The 17,705-nt window shown below is 62.7% G+C and overlaps 1 protein-coding gene across 5 annotated transcripts in view; it reads left to right on the forward strand.

Moving 5' to 3' along the window:
- The window catches only part of BCOR (BCL6 corepressor), an 81,930-nt gene that overhangs the window by 11,462 nt on the left and 52,763 nt on the right, over window positions 1-17,705 (forward strand). The window contains exon 1 of one of the 5 annotated variants that reach the window (XM_086766487.1): window positions 12,558-13,077. The exons of the other annotated variants lie outside the window; for them this stretch is intronic. The gene's annotated coding sequence lies outside the window, so the exon portion shown is untranslated. Of the gene's footprint in view, window positions 1-12,557; window positions 13,078-17,705 lie in introns of those variants that run through there. 5 annotated transcript variants of the gene reach the window in all.

A 17,705-nucleotide genomic window follows, 5' to 3' on the forward strand; every position in this document is an offset into this window, starting at 1 on the left:
CGGGGGCGCCGCGCTCTCCCGCTCCCCCCCCCCGCCGGGGATGCCGCCAGCCCCCGGCCCCCGCTCGGCCCCTGCCCCAAGCCGGGATGATGCAGCCGGATCCTTGTCCCAAGGCCCCGTGGTGCAGCCCCCCCGCCTCGTGGGGAGCCGCGAGTTTTCCCCGCACGGCCGGGCTCGGGCGGGCTGGGGCTGGCTGGGGGCCAGGGAAGGCTGGCGGGCGGCGGACGGATGGCAGGGGTATTGTGAAAAGCGAGGGTGGGAAGGCAGCTCAAGAGGAGCATGGCACCCTATAGGCTCGCCACGTGACCGAAAATGTGTTTATCTGGCCCCGGAGAAGCCGGGCTGTGCCGGCGGAGGCCAACCTTGCTTTCACGGCACGGGCGCTGCGGCCAGGGCCGAGCCCTGCCAGAGAGAGCAGAGACCGCTTCTGTTTGCTTTTGCTGTCGCTTCGGCTCTTTATCATTTGCCGTGTCATTCATCATCAGCCTCTCCCGGTCTCCCTCCTCCTCACCCGCCGCCTTCCCCCAGGGTCGGTCGGGAAAAGCCTGGGAATCCATCTGAGGAATGGGAAGAAGGGTGGGATGGAGATGGGGCTGGGGCAGCAGGGAGCGGGGGGGCATGATATATAAAAGCAGCTGGATGCAGAACAAAGGTGCTGGCTTTTGGTGGTGGAGCAGAACCTCGTAAACGGGGAGATTTCCGTTCACAAGACTCCGCTTGCACAGTTTCTGTCCTGCCCTTGAACTGACAAGTGAATATCTGCATCGCAACCAGAAAGTAAATCACGCCAGTTCGAGCTCGGGGAAGGGAGCGCACAACGCTTCAGTCGGTTGCTAAGCGCGAAAAAGTGGAAGATTTCAGCTTTTCCAACGCAGCCCCGCTTCTCCGATACAATATTTACTTTGGGAGCCCAGCGAAATGCGCTCAGCGTTTTATTACGGAGAGCGCTGGAGCAGGCTCGCGTTTGTTTGCGTGATGAGGAGCGAGCGGAGGAGCGGCGGTGGCGGGGAATATCAAAGCCAGGCCGCCTTGGCAGGGCTCCCAGGCAGGGCTTTGCTGGCACCCGCGGGATTCCGGCGGCTCCCGCTCCCCCGGGCAGGGGTAGGGACACGGGGCCGGGGGGGTGGAAGCCAGCAGGCCTTGGCAGGGAGGCCAAAAGCCAACGTGGTTTCTGCCCTGGGCTCGTGTGAAGGAGGCGCAGTGGCTGGGCTGGTCCGGGCTCTGTGCCGTGGGCTGGGGGCTTTGCAGTGTCAAGTGGGCAGCCAGCCGGCCGATAATCTCATTACTGCCGTCGCATTTCGGGGAGAAAAGCGTTCCCCACCATCCCCCCGGCTGGCCTCAGGAGAACAGACAAAGGTCTGCGAGGCAAGGCGCCGCGGCCCTGCCACAGTGAGACGGCCCTGTTAATGTTCAATCCTGAGCGGGGAGGGGGGCCCGGCCCTCTCCTCCCGGCTTTGGGGAGTTTGGGGTGAGAGGGCCCTGACCCCCGCCCGCTGCAGCCTGTCCAACGCAACGCACCTCTCCGTCCTGCCCTGCCGGGATATTTTCTCCTTGGAAGTTACGCTAAAATAACATTTGCGTGCACGTTAATGATTTATTTATGTGGCTAATAACGCTCACATTCTCGCTGATATTTGTCTAGGCGAAAGACCAGCTGCGAAATGCCCCACAGCCATAGCCAGCGCTAGAACAGAGTGCCTTGGAACCAGAAATCAATGCTCCCGCAACGAACAAGTGGACAACTTATTAGGCTCGGTCACTCCGCACGCTGTCCCCCAATAGCAAATAGATGAAATGGGCGCTGGAGAAAAGACGTGCCTGCAAAGGCCATGCGTACCCACTCCTTCGCAGGCCAGACTGGGTAATTCCATGGGGCGCGGCCAGCTGCACTGAGATCCCCGGACAGGGCAGGGGCTGCAACGTGGGGCACTCACAGGCTACCCGGGGTCAGATGGCGATAAATAGGGCAAGCGCCCGGGAGAACAGCACAACCAACAGGTTCGGTGAGATCACGTAAGATCTCGCCTAGAAACAGTCACGCTAATTTTGCATTTTTACCATCCATGGGGAGGAAAAATACCTGTCCTCCCGCAATGCAAATCCTTACGCAAAACAGATCTGCGGGCGCAGAGGGAGCCGCAGCCGCCCTGACCTCCCAGCCAAGAGTTGCTGGCCCCGGATTCAGAGCGGCTGGCCGGCAGCAGCAGGCCCCGAAAGCATACGGGATCGTGCAAACTCCTTGGCGGCCCCTTGCAACTCGCTGCTGGCTGAGAAAAGTCCGTCCGAGCGGGGAGCCTGCGGTTAATCTCCGAGGCCTTCATGCATCCCTGGCGAGCAGCGCCCCAGCGCTAAGTGCAATTAACATAACAGACACTAAAATAGGAGAGAGCGGCGCTGAATTTAATTTGCAGACTTAAAAAAAAAAAAAAAAAGGAAAAGAAAAAAAAAAAACAACTTCGCACTCGGAGCGAGCGGTCTGGTGATGAATGCAGGGAGCGAGGAAAGCGACGGAGCAGCTCTCCTGCCAGGGACCCGCTCTGGGAGCTGGGACCACCTTAGTGCGGGCAGCACCGTAAAACATTTCCAGGCGAGTAAAATCCCCCCATAAGGATGCCGCCTCAGCGCGGCTCCCCCCGGCCCTGCGTCCGCCCCAACGGGCGCTCTCGACCAGGTCGGCAGGGCGGGCAGGCACCCCCCCCCCCTCGAGACTCCTTCGTGCGCCCCCTGCTTCCCCCCCCCCGGAGAGTCACACACCGCGATGCGGTCGTTTTCCTTCCCCTGCTGCCTCGGGGGAGAGGGAGGAAATAGATGGGGGGTGGGGGGAGAAGCGGCTGAGTAACCCCCTCCCCACTTTTTCTCACCCCCGGCACCAGGCTCCTGTAAACTGCCCCCCATTAGCAGCCGAAGTTCACAAGAGAGCGAGACATAAAGAGAGGGAGATCGAGGTTTCCGAGAAAAGGGAGAGGCGAAAATAGCGAGGTAGATATTAAAAAAAAAAAAAAAGAAAAGAAAAGAAAATCGTCGCAACCGAGGGACCCACCGATCGGCCGGGAAGCTGGTAGTATCCGGCCGGGGGCGGGGGGGGGGGGAAGGAAGGGAGAAAAAGAGGGCTTTAAAAAACTGGAAGGCAAAAGCTGTTGGGGAGGAAGTGTAAGCCGAGAGGGAGGCTGGGGGAGGGGAGAGAGCGCCATCTTTTCATGTCACAGTCACAGAGACAGCGCCGGGCTCGGCCACGGCGTCTCGGTTTCTTTTTTAACAGCGGAAAACGTGCGATTATAGCAGGCAGACGGGCGGGGACGGCCAGCCCTGCGCGCACGCACAGCCCGCCGCTCTGCGTCTCCGCGCCGCGTAATCCCGGCGCTCTGCCCTGCTGCACCCCCTCATTAAAACCCCGGAGATTTCCTCCTCCTCCTCCTCCGAGAGGAGGAAAAACAACGCCTGCCACCGCCGGAACCCGGGCAGCACGGCCCGCTCCGGGGGCCTCGCGGTCCCCGCCCGGTCCGGTCCTGCCCTGCCCGAGGGGTTCCGCGGTCCCCGCCGCTCGGCCCCCGTCTCCTCGCGGGGGGCTGATGCTCACCCCTCCCGCCTCATCCCAAGAGGACGCTCCCGAGGGGGCGCACGGCGGAGGGGGGGCTGGCTGCACGCCCCCCTCCCTTCTCCAGTCCCCGGGGGGTGCTGCTCGCCCCCTCACCTCACCCCGCGCCCTCCCTTTATCCCTGCCGCGGATGGGATGTGCCGAGCCGGGGAGCAGCGGCGGGATCCCCGCGAACCCGGCGATTCCGCGGCAGAACACGGGGGCACCGCCGCCCCACGAAGGGCGCTTTATTTCCGCAGCGCTCAAACACCCCCCCATCCCTCCCATTGTGTTTGGCAGAATCACCTGCCTCCTCCTCCGGAGCACGGGCGATTTAATTTAATACGATACAGAACCGCACTCCGTCCCGGCCCCTCCTCGGCGCGGGGGACGGGGTGGGAGATCTCGGCCGGGGGCTCCCCCGCTGCCGCGGCACTGAGGAGGAGGCACGGCACGGTACGGCACGGCACGGCACGGCACGGCACGGCACGGCACGCTGGCATCCTCCGAGCACCGGCTCTCCCGGAGGCACCCGGGGAAACCTTCCCCGCCCGGTAGCAGCAGCGGCGGCGGCTGCGATCCGAGTCGCACAAGCAGCCGCCGCGCAGACCTGCTCGGTGCCCGGGGGCGGCGGGGGGGCGAGCCGTGCCCGGCGAGGGGATTTGCTGGGTCGTTGGCTGCGCCTGGGGAAAGGCGGGCGGGGAGGATGGAGAAGGGGGGGCTGGCTGTGCCTGGGGATGGGGGATTTGAGAGAGAAGGGGAGGGGGTGGCTGGGCTCTGTAGATGGCGGGGGGGGGGGCTGGCTGCCGCGACTGCTGGGGACGGCGGCTGTTATTATTGTTATTACTGTTATTGTTATTTTTAGGGGGCGGCGGTGATGGGAGCGGGGGGGGGAGTGGGGTGGGCCGTGCTCGGCGGCGGAGTGGGGGGGGGGCGATGTGGAAAAGGGGGGGGCCGCCGGCTGCGCCCGCGGAGGGGGCATGAGGTGAGGGCGGTGGGAGAAGCGTCTCCTCTGTTTCTAATAAAGGAAACGACTTTTATTGAACGATAAATGCAGGGGAACGAAAGTCGTGTGGGTGCGCCTGGTGGAGGGAATTGATTTGGCGGAGGGGGGCGGCTGCCCGTGCCGGCTCGGGGTGTTTTGGGACGGCGGGGGAGGGGGGCTCATAGCGGCGAAAGGCCAGTCGGCCTCGGCTGCTCCTGCCCGAGGAGTGTGGGGGTTGAATCTCGGGGAGGGGGCGTTGGCCGCCCCGGTGGAAGAGGGGCGAGGGCTGCCCCTGTTCGTGGGGGGCTGGAGAGGGGGAGAGCGGGATGCTCGCGGTGGGGGGTCCGGAGGGAGCGGGGAGGGGGGGGGCGTAGGCCGTGGGGTGGTGCCGCCTGCCCCTGTCGGGCGGGGGGGGGGGGGCTGAGGGGGAGGTGTCGGCTGCGCCTTGCCGGTTGGGATTTGATAGGGGCGGTAGGAGACACGTCTCCTGTTTCTAATAAAGGAATCGGCTTTTATTGAAGGATAAATGCAGAGAACCAAAGTCGTGTGGGCTGCAGCCGTCGAGCTTCGTTAGCTGCCGATGTGACTGTAAAGATAAAACGCTCCACAATAACTCGAGCGCGAAGAGAGCGCCCGGGGATGGGAACGCACACTCCCCGCTGGCCCCAGCCCCCGGCCTGCGGCCCCGGCCCCGGCCCCTCCGCCCCCGCCGTGCCCTGCGGCCCCGGCCCCGCGGCGGAAGGTGCCCGGGGAGCCTCAGACCGTGCTAACGGCTCGGCCTTGGGAGTTCGCCAAGTTTCTCTGACTTAGGGGAACTCTGGGGATGAGTAATCGCGCCAGGCTAGGGTTTGGGAGGGTAGTGTGTTTTTTTTTTTTTTCCTTTCTTTCGCTCGCTCGCTCTCTTCTTTTTTTTTTTTTTTCCCCCTTGTCATCAGCTGCTGACCCACTCACTTCGAGAGCACGGCACCGACGGGTTTCTGAGAAGCGCGGCAGGAGGAGACGGGGGATGCGGTGAACCCCGGGGAAGCCCCCTTTCCCACTACTGCCTCTGCTCCATTCCGTCCCCAAGCACGTAGGGGCCGCGCGGGGTCCCCGCTATCCCAGGTCCCGTGTGGGACCCTGGATGTGGCTTTGACGGGGGGACGGATGCAAACCCACGTCACGCACGCTCCGCTGCCTCGCGTGGAGGTCGGTGCGGAGGTTTCCCAGGGCGGCGAGGACACGGGGCGGCCGCGCCTCGCCCTCGGGGAGGTGTCGGGAAGCCTTCTCTCCTCGACATCTCGGCTTATCGCAGGTGGCGACGGCTCAGGGACGGGAGGGGGAAACTCCGGGCCTGGGAGGGAGGCCCCCGGGGACGGGGAAGCAGCCGCGTACCCGTGGCCGTGACAGCGGGCGTGGGCGGGCCGAGCCCCGCTTGCCCGGCGGCCGGGGTGGAGCGGTGCCCGCATCCTGCCCGCGGGCCCCGGGGCGGGCGCGGCGGCGCCTTGCCCGGTACCGTCGAGGGCAGGGGCACCGCCGTGTGCGCCGGGAGCTGTACCCCTGCCTGCGGCCTCCGCCTCCGCCTGCCGAGTAGGGGGGGGCGGCCGCGGTATAGGAAGCGGCTGGGGGAGCTCCGGGGGGGGGTTGGGGTGGGGGGGGAAGCAGAAGCGACTCGAACGCGGCCGCCGACAGCGGGTCCTGCAGCTTGGCTGGGGGGCAGGCCGAGGGGAGGGAGGCATCGCCCCCCACCCCCGGCGGTCCCGGTGCTATGGGGGGTGCTGTGATGCAGCGAAACGACCTGGAAAAGGCAGCCCCGGCTCTCGCTCTGCCTCACCCGCCGCGGCGTCTGGTGCCGGCGTGCGGCTGTCCCCGGCGCGGCTCCCTGCCCGTTTTACCGGCAGCGGAGGGAGGGGGAGGGTGTCCGGTAAGGCAGGCCGCGTCCCCACGGGGGCGGCGGGCGGGCACGGCCGGGGAGCGGGGCTGCGCTGCCGATCCCGGCGGCTGGGCAGGTTTCTGTCCTCTGGTTATCGGCGTGATTTTGACTGCCGAGAGGCACGCGAGGAAGTGGCTGCTGCCCTGGTTTGGGTACCGCGGTGGCGGCGGGTGGGGGCGTGAGGGACACACACGCGACGTAGGGAGATGAAGTGAGGACGCGGTTTGAAATGGCATTTCTGAACGGAAAATGCTCTTTATTTTCCCTCGGTTTTTTGAAGCTGCTTTCGAAATGAACATTTTCTGCGATAAGAGGTGACCGATCAGAATCGCTGGGGGGAGGTTGTAAGCAGACGTTTTGCCCCAGCTTACTGTTATCTTATCTTTCACACTTGCAGGGCGAAAAAGTGGCTTATCTTTATACCCACCCCCCTCTCGCCTTAATTGCTAAAAACACTGTGAAGTGTTAAGTACAGGACTAAAGAATCTCTCCGCGTGTCTGCCATGCGAGTGAAGCGGGGAGGGGGAAGAAAAAAAAAAAAGACCCGATTTGAAAATTTAGGGGCTTTTCTCTGGAAAAGTACACGCGCGTACGCACCGAGAACCTTTCCCTGCCCCCGCTCCGCCGCCGCTTTGATCTTGCGGGCTCTCGTTTCGTCTCTACGCACCCCGGCGAGCCCCCCTTCCCCTCCCCGGGCTCGCAGCAAATCCCGCACCGCTCCGCGTCGGCCCGGCGAGCCCGGGGGCCGCACCGCGGGGTGCGGAGGGAGGCGGAGGCCGCCGCTGTCACCTCTGGGGCGGAGTGAATAACCCCAGTGTTGATGAACCCTGGCGCGGAATTGGTATTCAGCGCCGAGCCACGGCATCGTCTCTCCTCGGTTTTCTCTCTCCCCACCCCCCCCCCCCAACTCCGAAGCAAAACACAACACAAAAACAAAACCAGAAGGAGGACGGAGGTGATTCATCGACTGTATCCAATTATTAACATACAAGCTGTAGTCTGCACAAACACACCTTCAAACCATGGCGGTTCCCCCCGGCCGCCGTGCTGTATTTAAACTGCGGGGGGGAGGGGGGGGGGAGTTGCCGTGCCTCTGCTCCCTCCCAGGCCGATGGGGACGAGGGACCCCCTCGGGGAAAGGGAGGTGTGGCCCCCGGCCCCCGCGGATCGCCTTCAAAGGCGACGGCTCAACCTCGCCCGTACTGCTCCCTCCGGCCGTGGCTGGGGGTTTTGTCGGGCTTCAGCTCCTGGCCTTCCCCCGGCGCCCCCATCTCGCCCTCGCCGCCGGGCTGGCTGGGGGGAGGCGAGGGGAGCGACGACCTCGCCGGCGCTATTTTTACTCCTCTCCAGACTTAGGCGGCGCACGGCCCCCTCCCCTGCAAGGCCTTGCCTGCCGGCTGCGTCTCCCCGCTGGCAGGAGCGGCGGGGCCGCCAGTAGCCCTCCATCACCCCTCCACTTCCACCCCGCCCCTTGACCGGTCGGCCCCAGCACCGGTACTGCCCGGGCCAGCGGCCCACAGCAATCTCTCTGCCCGAGTGGACAGTCGGGGCGAGGGGGGGGGGCGCGGGGAGGGGACACGCACACGCGGGCGCCACGCAAACAGACAAAATGGCCGAGGTATGCAAGTGGGAGAGGTGGAGGGGGGCAGCTCGCAGCCAGCTTGCCCTCCTTCCTGCGGCCGACCCCCCATCCCCAAACCCCACGCAAGGGGGCCGCGCATCCGGCCCGTCCCTGCGCGGGCCTCCCCGGTGGGCTCGGCGCTTTGCACCATCTCCCCACTTGAGCTCTGCCCGGACCCAGTGACCCTTTCTCCACGGCGGGAGGGCAGCCGATACGTGCGGGTGTTTGCCTGCGTGTCGTGTTTCCACCCGTGTCCGTGTCCTCCCCCTTCCAAGCTGTCCGCTCCAGACAGGCCACAAAACGGGGCCTGGAGGACGGCAGGCATCTCGGTTTGGTTTTTTTTTGTGGAGCTGGGAAAGGGTGCAGAGCAAAGCGAAGGCCAGCGTGGGAGATTTGTCATTCGCCTTTGTAAGGAAGGTAGCGGCGCTCAGGCCGTGAACCGAGCGCCTCTCGGCCTCTTCTGGGGAGAGGAAATCATAACGGCTCTCCTGTCAACAGGGCAGCCCTGAACCGACGAAGTGAAATGACGGTCCTGGCGCTGCTGCAAAACCCCCTCGGATCGCGCGGGGAGTTTGCACGGCGGCGGTGTAACAATGTGCTGGCAGCGCGTCAGGTCTGACAGCGCGGCGGACCCCTGCGTCACGCCGATTTGAGGCTTGTCTCGTTTTGTTATTCAGATTTCTACGCTCCCATTAAAAACGGCCTTACAATAAGCAATGATAAAGGTCTGATTTAAGACACACTCGAGCAGGGCAATTCAGAGCCTAGGACGGTGATCTGTTATTTATAGGCTTTTCCTAGCACTCATCACCAGCCTGGCTGAGCACCTCGCTCGCATTAATTCATTTTACCTTCGCAGCGCGCATCATTCCCCCCCACCCCCTCCCATTTCCCCTGCCCGGGAGACCCGCCTGCTCCCTGTCGCCGTTTGGTGGCCAAGGGAGCGGGAAGGGGGGCCGGGGGCCCGGCCTCCTGCGGTTTAAGCTCCCAACTTTTTGCGGTGCGCGGGTCGGGGGTAGAGGTGGTGTGGGGGAGGTTTTTCAATTGGAGGCGGTGTAAAGCCATCCCGGTTGGAAAGCCTCCGTGGGAGAAGCCCGTTCTGCCGTTAACAATGGATTTCTCTTTACGACGAGGTTAAGTACTTCGCATTATCGGAGCAGCCGGTTTTGCGAGCGCATCCTTGCTCGGTTCCGCAGCAGCGCGGAGCCCCAAGCATCCCTACGCGGAGCCCCCCTTCCTCTCCCCCCCCTTCTCCCGGGGAGAGAGCAGCGGTGCAGCGGTCTGACCCGCGGGTCAGCTCCCTCCGGGGCGTGGGGAGGAGGGTAATCCGCATGCTCTGAATTTTCCGGGGTTAGCTCGGCACCGGCGGCGGGCGGGGAATTGAGGCCGGGCCGAGCCAGGCCGCGGGATGGAGGGAACTAAAGCCCCAATGTCTTCGCCGGGAGCCGCCGGCCTCCCGCTGCTGCAAAAAGCTCGGGGACCCGGGGAACAAAAAAGGCACAGAGGCGAACAAGCGCGGGTCTGTTCCCTTCCCCGCCGCGGAGGAAACTGCGTTCGCAAAGAAAGAAAGTTTAACGACGGTTAAAAATAAAAGTGGAGCGAGTTCACCCTGAGATAACTTGAAGCCATTCGTTAAAGGGAAGAAAAAAAAAAAAAAACCCAAACCAAAAACCACCCACCAAAAAACCAGCCCCGAGCACCCGGCCCCATGCCGTAGGCGCACACAGCGCGATTCGGAGTTTGCAGCCCCGGGGGAAGGGGAAGCGGGGCGACTTTTGTGATGCAAGCGCGGGCCGATGGCACCGCGGGTCCGGATCTGCGGGGAGAGACAAAGCCCGGATCAGAGCGGCCGGGAAGCCGCGGCGGCGGCCGCTTCGCCAGGAGACGGGCGAGTTCTGCTTTCCTACCGAAAGAAGTTATTTTAATGAGGTTTTTCCTAGGAAAGGAGGAAAAAAAGGAGAAAAAAAAAAAGGAAAAAAAAAAACCAGAAGAGAGGCCTTTCCTCCAGCTGCGTGCCTGTAACTCACGTGTGTTCAGTCTAATAACTTTTAATGCCTAGCCCTAAAACATCTTTATAAAAAAAAAGGCTTTGCAGCGTAATAGGCCAGGTGTCCTCCTGCTTGTTATCGGAGATTAAAAAAACGTGTGGGAGCCTTTTCGGATGCGTGGCCCGCCGCACTGGGATCAAACCCGGCCGGTGCCCGGTGGGACCGCAGCCCCGCTCCACCCCGGGCTCCCCGGCCAGGAAGCCGGGCGGTGCGGCTGGAGTTTCGGGTTTCAGACGGTGGGTATTTCACTTCTCCTTTGAGACGGGCGAGTTTTTTCTTTTTTTTTTTTTCTTTTTTTTTTTTTTTAAGAAAGACGTAGCGAAAACCCGAAGCCCCGTGATGGGAGATTCATTAAATGCCAACCGTTCTGGCCGTGACACGGCTGCGTGTGTGTTTGTGTGTGAGGGAGTGTGTGTGCACTCTGTGTCCCCCTCCCCTAGCATCTGGCGACCCTCGCGTTTTTTTTTTCCCAGACGTGACTTCGATTCTAGATTAAAAACTTCTGGATTTTTTAATTTTTTTTTTTTTTTTCCGGAGGGAGGGCGCTTTGGTAGGGACGGGTTTAGGGAACTCCTGCTTTTCCAGCTTGAGATAAGCAGCAGCGGCGGCGAGCAGGCAGGCAGCCCCGATACTCAGATATTCAGCCGAATGCTCATCACCGCGCTTGCCGCTTGCGCGAAACCTTTCGCAGCCTCTCCGCAGCTTTTTCACGCAGGGTCCTGGACGTAGAGATTAGAAATGCCCCCCGCCCCTCATCCCCCTCCCCGGGGGGTGAACTGTTGGCGTTAATGGCCGGGCTTTTCGGCTGGCAGTCGCTCCCACAGGGAGCGGCGGCGAGGAGGAGGGCTCCATGCGGCGCTGAGGTGGCAAAATTCCCCCGGGAAAAGCTCCGGGCGGTACGGAGGGGAGGTGGCGGGGGAGAGCTGCGGGCTCCGCGGGACCAAAAACCTGGGAGTATCGGCGGAGATGGGCGTTCCGAACGTGGATTTTTTTTTTTTTTTTTTTTTTTTTCACGAGTCGAGCTCGCCCGAGCCAAAAGTTGCCTCGCCAAAGTCAATAGATGCAGCCGATAACTACCAACCTGGAGATTAAAGGGCTCCTCGACCCGGGCAGAAATCGTTAAAGCAGCCCGTGGAAATGCCAGCGAGGGAAACAGTGGCTTCGGTCGCCACTCCACCTCGGGTGGCCACACGGCTCACACGCGGTAAAAACTGCGTGAAGGGCTGCCAAAGCCGGATCAGGCGAAAACGCGCTTTAATAAAGCCCCTCCCCGCCCCCCCCGCCCCCCCCTCCCCGCGCAATGCAGACGTTGACAAACGAGTGGCTTTTTTTTTTTTTTTTTTTTTTCCATCCCGATTCGGGGCTCGGAGAAGGGGACCGGGGGGAAAAGCGCAAATCAGTGCGGTCCAGCCGCGGACCACGCGAAGTTGGGGGCGGCGGGTGGGACCAGAGAAAAGCCCCGGGGCCGGGGGGTGGTGGGGATCCCCCTTCGCGGGTGGGGAGGGTGCGAGAGAGAGAGGAGTCCGTGCTCCCCGTGACCCGTGCGTGGGTTGGGGGGGTCAGGACAGCTGCGAGCCCTCGGCGGGTCCTGGGGCGGCGGGGATGCCCTTGTACGGCGAGGGGGGGACACACCCGCAGCTGGCGGGTTTGGCTGCATCCCGCCGAGGGGGGATTCCGGGGGCAGCGGGGCGGGAGGGCCGTGGGTCGTCCGGCGGAGGGAGGGGTGGGAAGCGGAGCGGACGCGGAGCCTGGCAGCGATGTCTGGCAGCGCCGCCGCCGCCGGGGTTTTGACAGCTTGGCGGAGCGGAGTGAGCGGAGCTTTATGGTAATTGCGGTTCTCCACTGGCCTTCTGGGTAGCGAGCGAGGGGAGTATCGGCGGGGGGGGCACACACACGCACACGCGGCGGGGGGGGGCGGCTTCCTTCTCCCTGCCGGCCGGGGAGCACGGGGTCCCCCCAGGGTGCCGCAGTTTGGCAGCGACCTGTGCCAGCCGACGAGGAGGGGGGGGGGGCGAGGCGACGTGGGGGGGGCAAATCAATTAGTCAGAGCAAGGGAAGCGGCCGGGCGAGCCCTGCGTGGGCAAGGAAACGCAGCCAGGGGAGCGGGGAAACTTGCAGAGGGAAAAAAGCGGTGGCGGCGCTGGCGCTGCTGCTGCCGCCGCTGCTGCTGGCGGCGGCTCCCTCGGTGCAGCGCCTGCCCGGGGGGAGGGGAAGGGAGGGGAGGCGGCGGCTGGAGGAGGAGGAGGAGGGAGAGAGGGAGGGGGGGATGCGAGGGGAGCGCAGCGTGCAGCAGACGGAGCCCGGTCTCCCAGCGGCAAGGTGAGGAAGAGCGGCTTTCCCGGCGGACTAAAGAGGGGAGGGAAGGGGGGGGGGGGGGGGCAAGAGGAAGAAAAAGAGAGAGAGAGAGGAGGAGAAGAGGAGGAGGAGAATTAAATCCCCAGCCACACACACACAAAGCCGCGGCGGCCAGGGCACGGGAGACGGCGGCGCGGGCGAGATGTGGGGAGCGCCGCGCTCGCCAGCGCAGGAACTTCGCCCGGAGCAAGCCAGCAACATGGCGCTGCCAAACCGGAGCCGGCAGCCGGAATGAGCATCGCGGGCTGCCGCTCCCGCTCCCGCCGCTGAGCCCAGCCCAGCCGAGGAGCAAAGCCCCTTTCTTTCCCGCGGGCACCTGCCCCGTCGGCGCCGGCCCCGCTCCTCCGCAAGCTCCCTGTCTTCCCGTACCCCTTCAACCCCCCGCCGGCCCGCCCGCGCTGGGGCAAGCCGCGACACACGCATCCACGGAAAGGGGGAGGGGGCTCGGGAAACTTTTCTCGCCTCTCCCCCGCACCGCCCCGACGGGGGCTGCCCTTCCCGGGAGAGCAGCAGGGCGAGGCGACGGTGTGGGGACCCGCGGCGCGGACCGCGTACGCCGCAGCCCCGCGGCACAGCAGGAAGGTCAGTGCTCCGCTTCGCGAACAGCTCCCGTGCGGAACCGCCGCCGCCGTCGGGTCGAGCGGTGACCGGGCGACCGCGGGGCTCGCGTCCGGACGGCAGCGCGGCCGAAAGTTACGGCGGGAGGTGGCGGGGAGGCGGCGGCGGGGGGAGAGGGGTCTCCCGGTGCGCCTGCGGGGCTGGGGTGGCGGAGGGGAAGTTTGGAGGCAGTTGCTTGTAACGATGTCTGTTTGGGTCGGCGGGGGGGTAGCTGCCGGTCGCGCTGTCGGCTCCGGTGCGCCTGTGAGTGGAAGGAGGAGGGTAACGGTGGTGTTGCCGTCGTCTCGTACTTCGCGATCGGGAAAAGCGGCGGGGCAGCGGCGGTACGAAGGGCGGGGGCGGAGCTCCCGGGGGACGGTGCGAGTACCGGACGGGCGGGCTCGGCGGTCCCCGCCGTGAACGGAGCGGGCAGGTGAGCGGCGGGGAGAGCCCGGAGCACAGCTTCCCCCCCCCAACTTCCGAACCCCCCCGCCGCCCCGTTTCCCTCCGGCGGGGCGGGCGCCGCCGCGCACGTGGGGCCGGGCGGCCCGGGGCTTTCCCGTGCCGCGGAGCTGTGCTGGCGTGAGGTCCGGCGTGAGACGGAAGTTTTTTTTTTTTTAAGTCAGCCCGAAAATGTAGTTTGGAGCCGGAGGGGAGGCTCGGGGCTTGCCATCAAAGGGGCCGGCCGGGCGAGGGAGGCAGCGGGGGCTGCTTTGTGGAGCCGGGGCCGGGGCCGAGCGGGGCGGCTCTGCGCAGCATATGAGGCACGTATTTGATGTTCGCGGAGCGAGTCCGGGGGCGAGGGCTGCGGAGCGTTCACGTTCCTCTTTCTCGATCTCTGTGTGTGTTGTGTGTGTTTTTTTTTTTTTTTTTTTTCTTTCCCTTCTCCTTTCCTCCCTCTCTCGTTTCCGCGATGTCTGTCGGATCCCGGGTTTGGTGATCGCGGAAGGAGGGGGCGAGGGGGAGGGCGAAGAGCACCTCCTCCGCCAAAAAAAAAAAAAAAAAAAAAAAAAAAAAGCGAGCAAGCCCCGACCGTAGCGCGCGGTGTAAAACTGACAAAGTGTGAGGACTGGCTTTAATGGTATCGCCTCGGAGCTCCTCGCAGCATTAATTCCCACTAATGAATCTTTTCCAGAAACTCCGTTCATTGCTTTCATCTGCTCTTTGGAGCCTGCAGCTTTTGTACTCGTATTTGTATTAAAGGGGGGGGGGGCGGGGGGAGTGCCCAGCCCGCACCACGTAGCCCCGTAGCAAAGCCCGGATTTCCCAAAGGTTCCTATTAACTTTTTTTTTTTAATTTTTTTTTTTTTTTCCCGTCCCCTCCCTGTGGTCCAACTGCGGGGGGCGGCCGTGCCCCGCCGCGGCCGCTCGGGAACAAAGCTCGGGGGGGAGGGGGTGGCTACGAGAACGGGCGGTGCGGGGGTCTCGTCCCCCCAGGGCAGCCCCGCTGGTGGCTCCGCCACCGCCCGCGCTTCTCTCGCGGCTCCCTGCGCGCCGCTGCCCGCCGCACCGGTTCCTCCCGCCGCCGCTCTCGCCTGCCGTCGTCCCCGAGCTCGCTCCGTCTGCCTGCAGCCCGGTGCCGCCGCGCTTGCGACACGCCGACCGATTCCTTTCCTTTCGGTTCCGCTGGCGTGTGGGTTGGTTTGGGTTTTTCTCCCCCCTCCCTTTTTTTTTTCCCCCGAGAGGTAGCCATCGCAGCGCTCACCCTAATTGCTTTTAGGAGGATTAGGAGCAAATTCCTCTTCCACCCCCTTCCCCCCCCGCCCCCCCCGGGTTGCCTTCGCGCGCCGGGGTTGCAGTTTATCCCTGGTGCAGCTCTTTGAATTGCTGTCACAAATAGGTGACTCAGAGTTAATTAGGAAGTATGCACCGGATCAATGGGCTGCACAGCTCATTAGTTATTCCCCAGCCTTTTGCAGCGTCGGACCTCCGGCTCCTCGCCCCGTATCCCTCTTTTTTAATACGCAACCCGGAGGGTTGGGCAGGGCACTTCGGGTAAGGGGCGGGGGGGGGGGAGGTGTGTGATGAATACGGACATTGAAGTTGCCAGGTTGGGAGGTTGCGTGTGGACGAGCGGGAGGGTCCCCTCTTGCTTTCCCCACACCCCCCCTTCCCAGCCCGGGTTATCAAACCTGCCTCCCCACCCGGGCGTGGAGAGAAGAGGTCGGAGAGACGAGCCCGGAATGTTACCAAAAACAAACAGGCACCAAAAAAAAAAAAAAAAAAAAAAGTGTGTGTGTGTTTATTGGAGCGTACGCTGAGAGAGCAGACAAAATCTCATTTGTCAGGCATGAAGGTGGGCTGTGTGGAAGGCTATAAATATACCGGGGAGGATTGTATCGCGGTCACTTTTCTGTTCTTCGCCATTTCTAAGGTGAGTGGCGGAGGCTGAGGGACCGGGCAGGGGCTTCTCCTGGTATTGTTTGGCCGTCTGTGATAGATCGGTCTAGACAGCCGCTCAGGCTCCCTGCGAGCTCAGGAACCGGAGCCTGAAAGGGAGAGTGGGGGAGTGGGAGAGGAAAAGGTCACCGCGATATTTTTTTTCTTTTTTTTTTTCGTTTTTCTTTCTTTCTTTTTTTTTTTTTCGCCCCTTCTTTTGGTGGCGATGGTTGTTAACCCTTAAAGCCGAGAGGGGATCGCGGCTGGCTGCTCCGGCCTGGAAGGATAGGGGAGCAGCAGCGGTCGCAGGGATGCTGTTGGAGCTGGAGGAACGATGGGGCAGCGCATTTTGGGCCCCGGCACTGCCCCGTCTGTCGCATGGCTTTGTGAGAGCTGTTTCCCACAACAGGAAAAAGAGTTCACCGGGTGACTGCCAGATTATTTAGTTCCCAGGAGTTTCCTCTCTCTGGAAACTCCGAGGAGTGCTTGGAGCCGAGGTCGAGGGGCTCTCCACCTCTCCCAGTCCCCCTCGGTTCCTTCCCACGAGTTGCAATGGAAACCTCACAGCGGAGGTTCCCGGCCCCGTGGGGGGGGAATGAGTTTTTCCATGGCCGCCTTCAGGTCCCGTCGACTTCTCCCCCAGCAGCTCGACGCCCTTCGCCCCACGGGGCCCCGTGCTATGTGTTCACGGCGTGGGGCAGCCCTTCGGCTTCTGTCTGTGCACGCAGAAGCTGGGTGTAGCTGCCCCGGGGGTGTTTGGATGCCCACTGGGGTCTGCACGCCTCGTGGAGCGGCAAAGGGCGAGAGGAGAGCTGGGTCTGTGTTGGGGCTGTGGTGGGTGGGGGGTTATTTCCAGCTTCTGCGTGCGTGTGCGCTTCCTTTTGTACCGAGACGTCCTCGGTGGATGAGATGCGATCGTGGCGTGCAAGCCTGGGCGGCACAGATTAAAAGCAGTTAAGGCTTTAGAGCGATAGATAAAAGCTGGTTTTGTTGGATTCGCCTGCAGCGCAGATCATTCCCATTCCTCTTTGTCTGAGCCCTGGTTCCGGGCGCTACAGCCTTATTGGAAACGCTCCCGAGCAGTCCGTGCAGCCAGGGCAGCAGGCAGCTCAGCGCTTATTTACACGTCACATCTAAATACATCTCTAATTAGATAGAAGCCACGCCGGAAATGGCAGATTTGTTGCATATCTAATAGAGACCAGTGCAAACAGACTCAGCAGGGTTTCCCTCTCTTCTGCTCGACCCACCCCCTACCCACCCACCCCCCCCCCCAAAAAAAAGACTGGCAGGACCAAGCTATTAATCGGAGACTGAACAGCAGTGACTTCTCCCATTTGAGTGCGTTACGAACCACGTTGGCGAATGTCTCCATTCTAATATTTAAAGCAATACTTAGGATGTGTGAACCGAATGCCCAAATATGGACTGGGTCTTGAAACAATACTGGTGCCTTGGCGTTATTCCTGCGCTGGTGGACAATCCAGGCTCCGTGTCACGCACTCTATCTGCCTTTACCGGCATGTGTCGAGAGCTGCGGCTTCTCAGGCAGTTCGGAATTGCCATCCCTTTTCCCCCGTCTTCTTGTACCCCCGCGATAATTCCCTTTTTTTAAGGTTGGGAAAGAAGCCGAGGTTCCCCTAACGGGGATGCCAGAGGCGAGGCGACTGAGCTCCGGCGGCTCCTGTACGGTCCGCACAAGCGAACTTTGTGGATCTGTGCAGCTGCGAGACCACACAAAGTTGTTGACGTGCTTTCGGGTCTCCGTTCGCCGAGAAAATGGACCCGGGCCACCGCAGCCCGAAATAATGAGTGCCGTGCATACCAAAGTAGTCTCAGCAATCTGTGGCTGTCGTTTAAAAGGTCTCTCAACTTTGACTGGTGCGTGGCCCCTGCAAAGACAGGCGCAGGGCTTGCTCCAGCTCGGGGTCGTAGCTCTAGCAGCCGCGTTGCCCCACGGGTAAATGTGGCTAAGAGTCAATTTGTGCTGGGCACGCAGGAGAAGCAGGCTCCGATTTCCGCGCGTCTTGACAGAGGTGTGGGCTCTTTCCGGGACTCTGCGACGCAGTTGGGTTGCATGGGTGATAAGCGATGCACTGTCGTTCCCCCTGCACGCCACAGTAGATCACATTTTGGTGCGGGCTGAGAGCAGCGTGAAGCGGTGTGTAATACTTCCTCCTTAGGCTGGTGTTGCTTTGGAAATAACCGATGGCCAGAGTGGGCCTGCTCCCCTT

Source organism: Chlamydotis macqueenii, chromosome 1, assembly GCF_036417535.1.
Source record: "Chlamydotis macqueenii isolate bChlMac1 chromosome 1, bChlMac1.mat, whole genome shotgun sequence".
NCBI classification, from domain to species: domain Eukaryota; kingdom Metazoa; phylum Chordata; class Aves; order Otidiformes; family Otididae; genus Chlamydotis; species Chlamydotis macqueenii.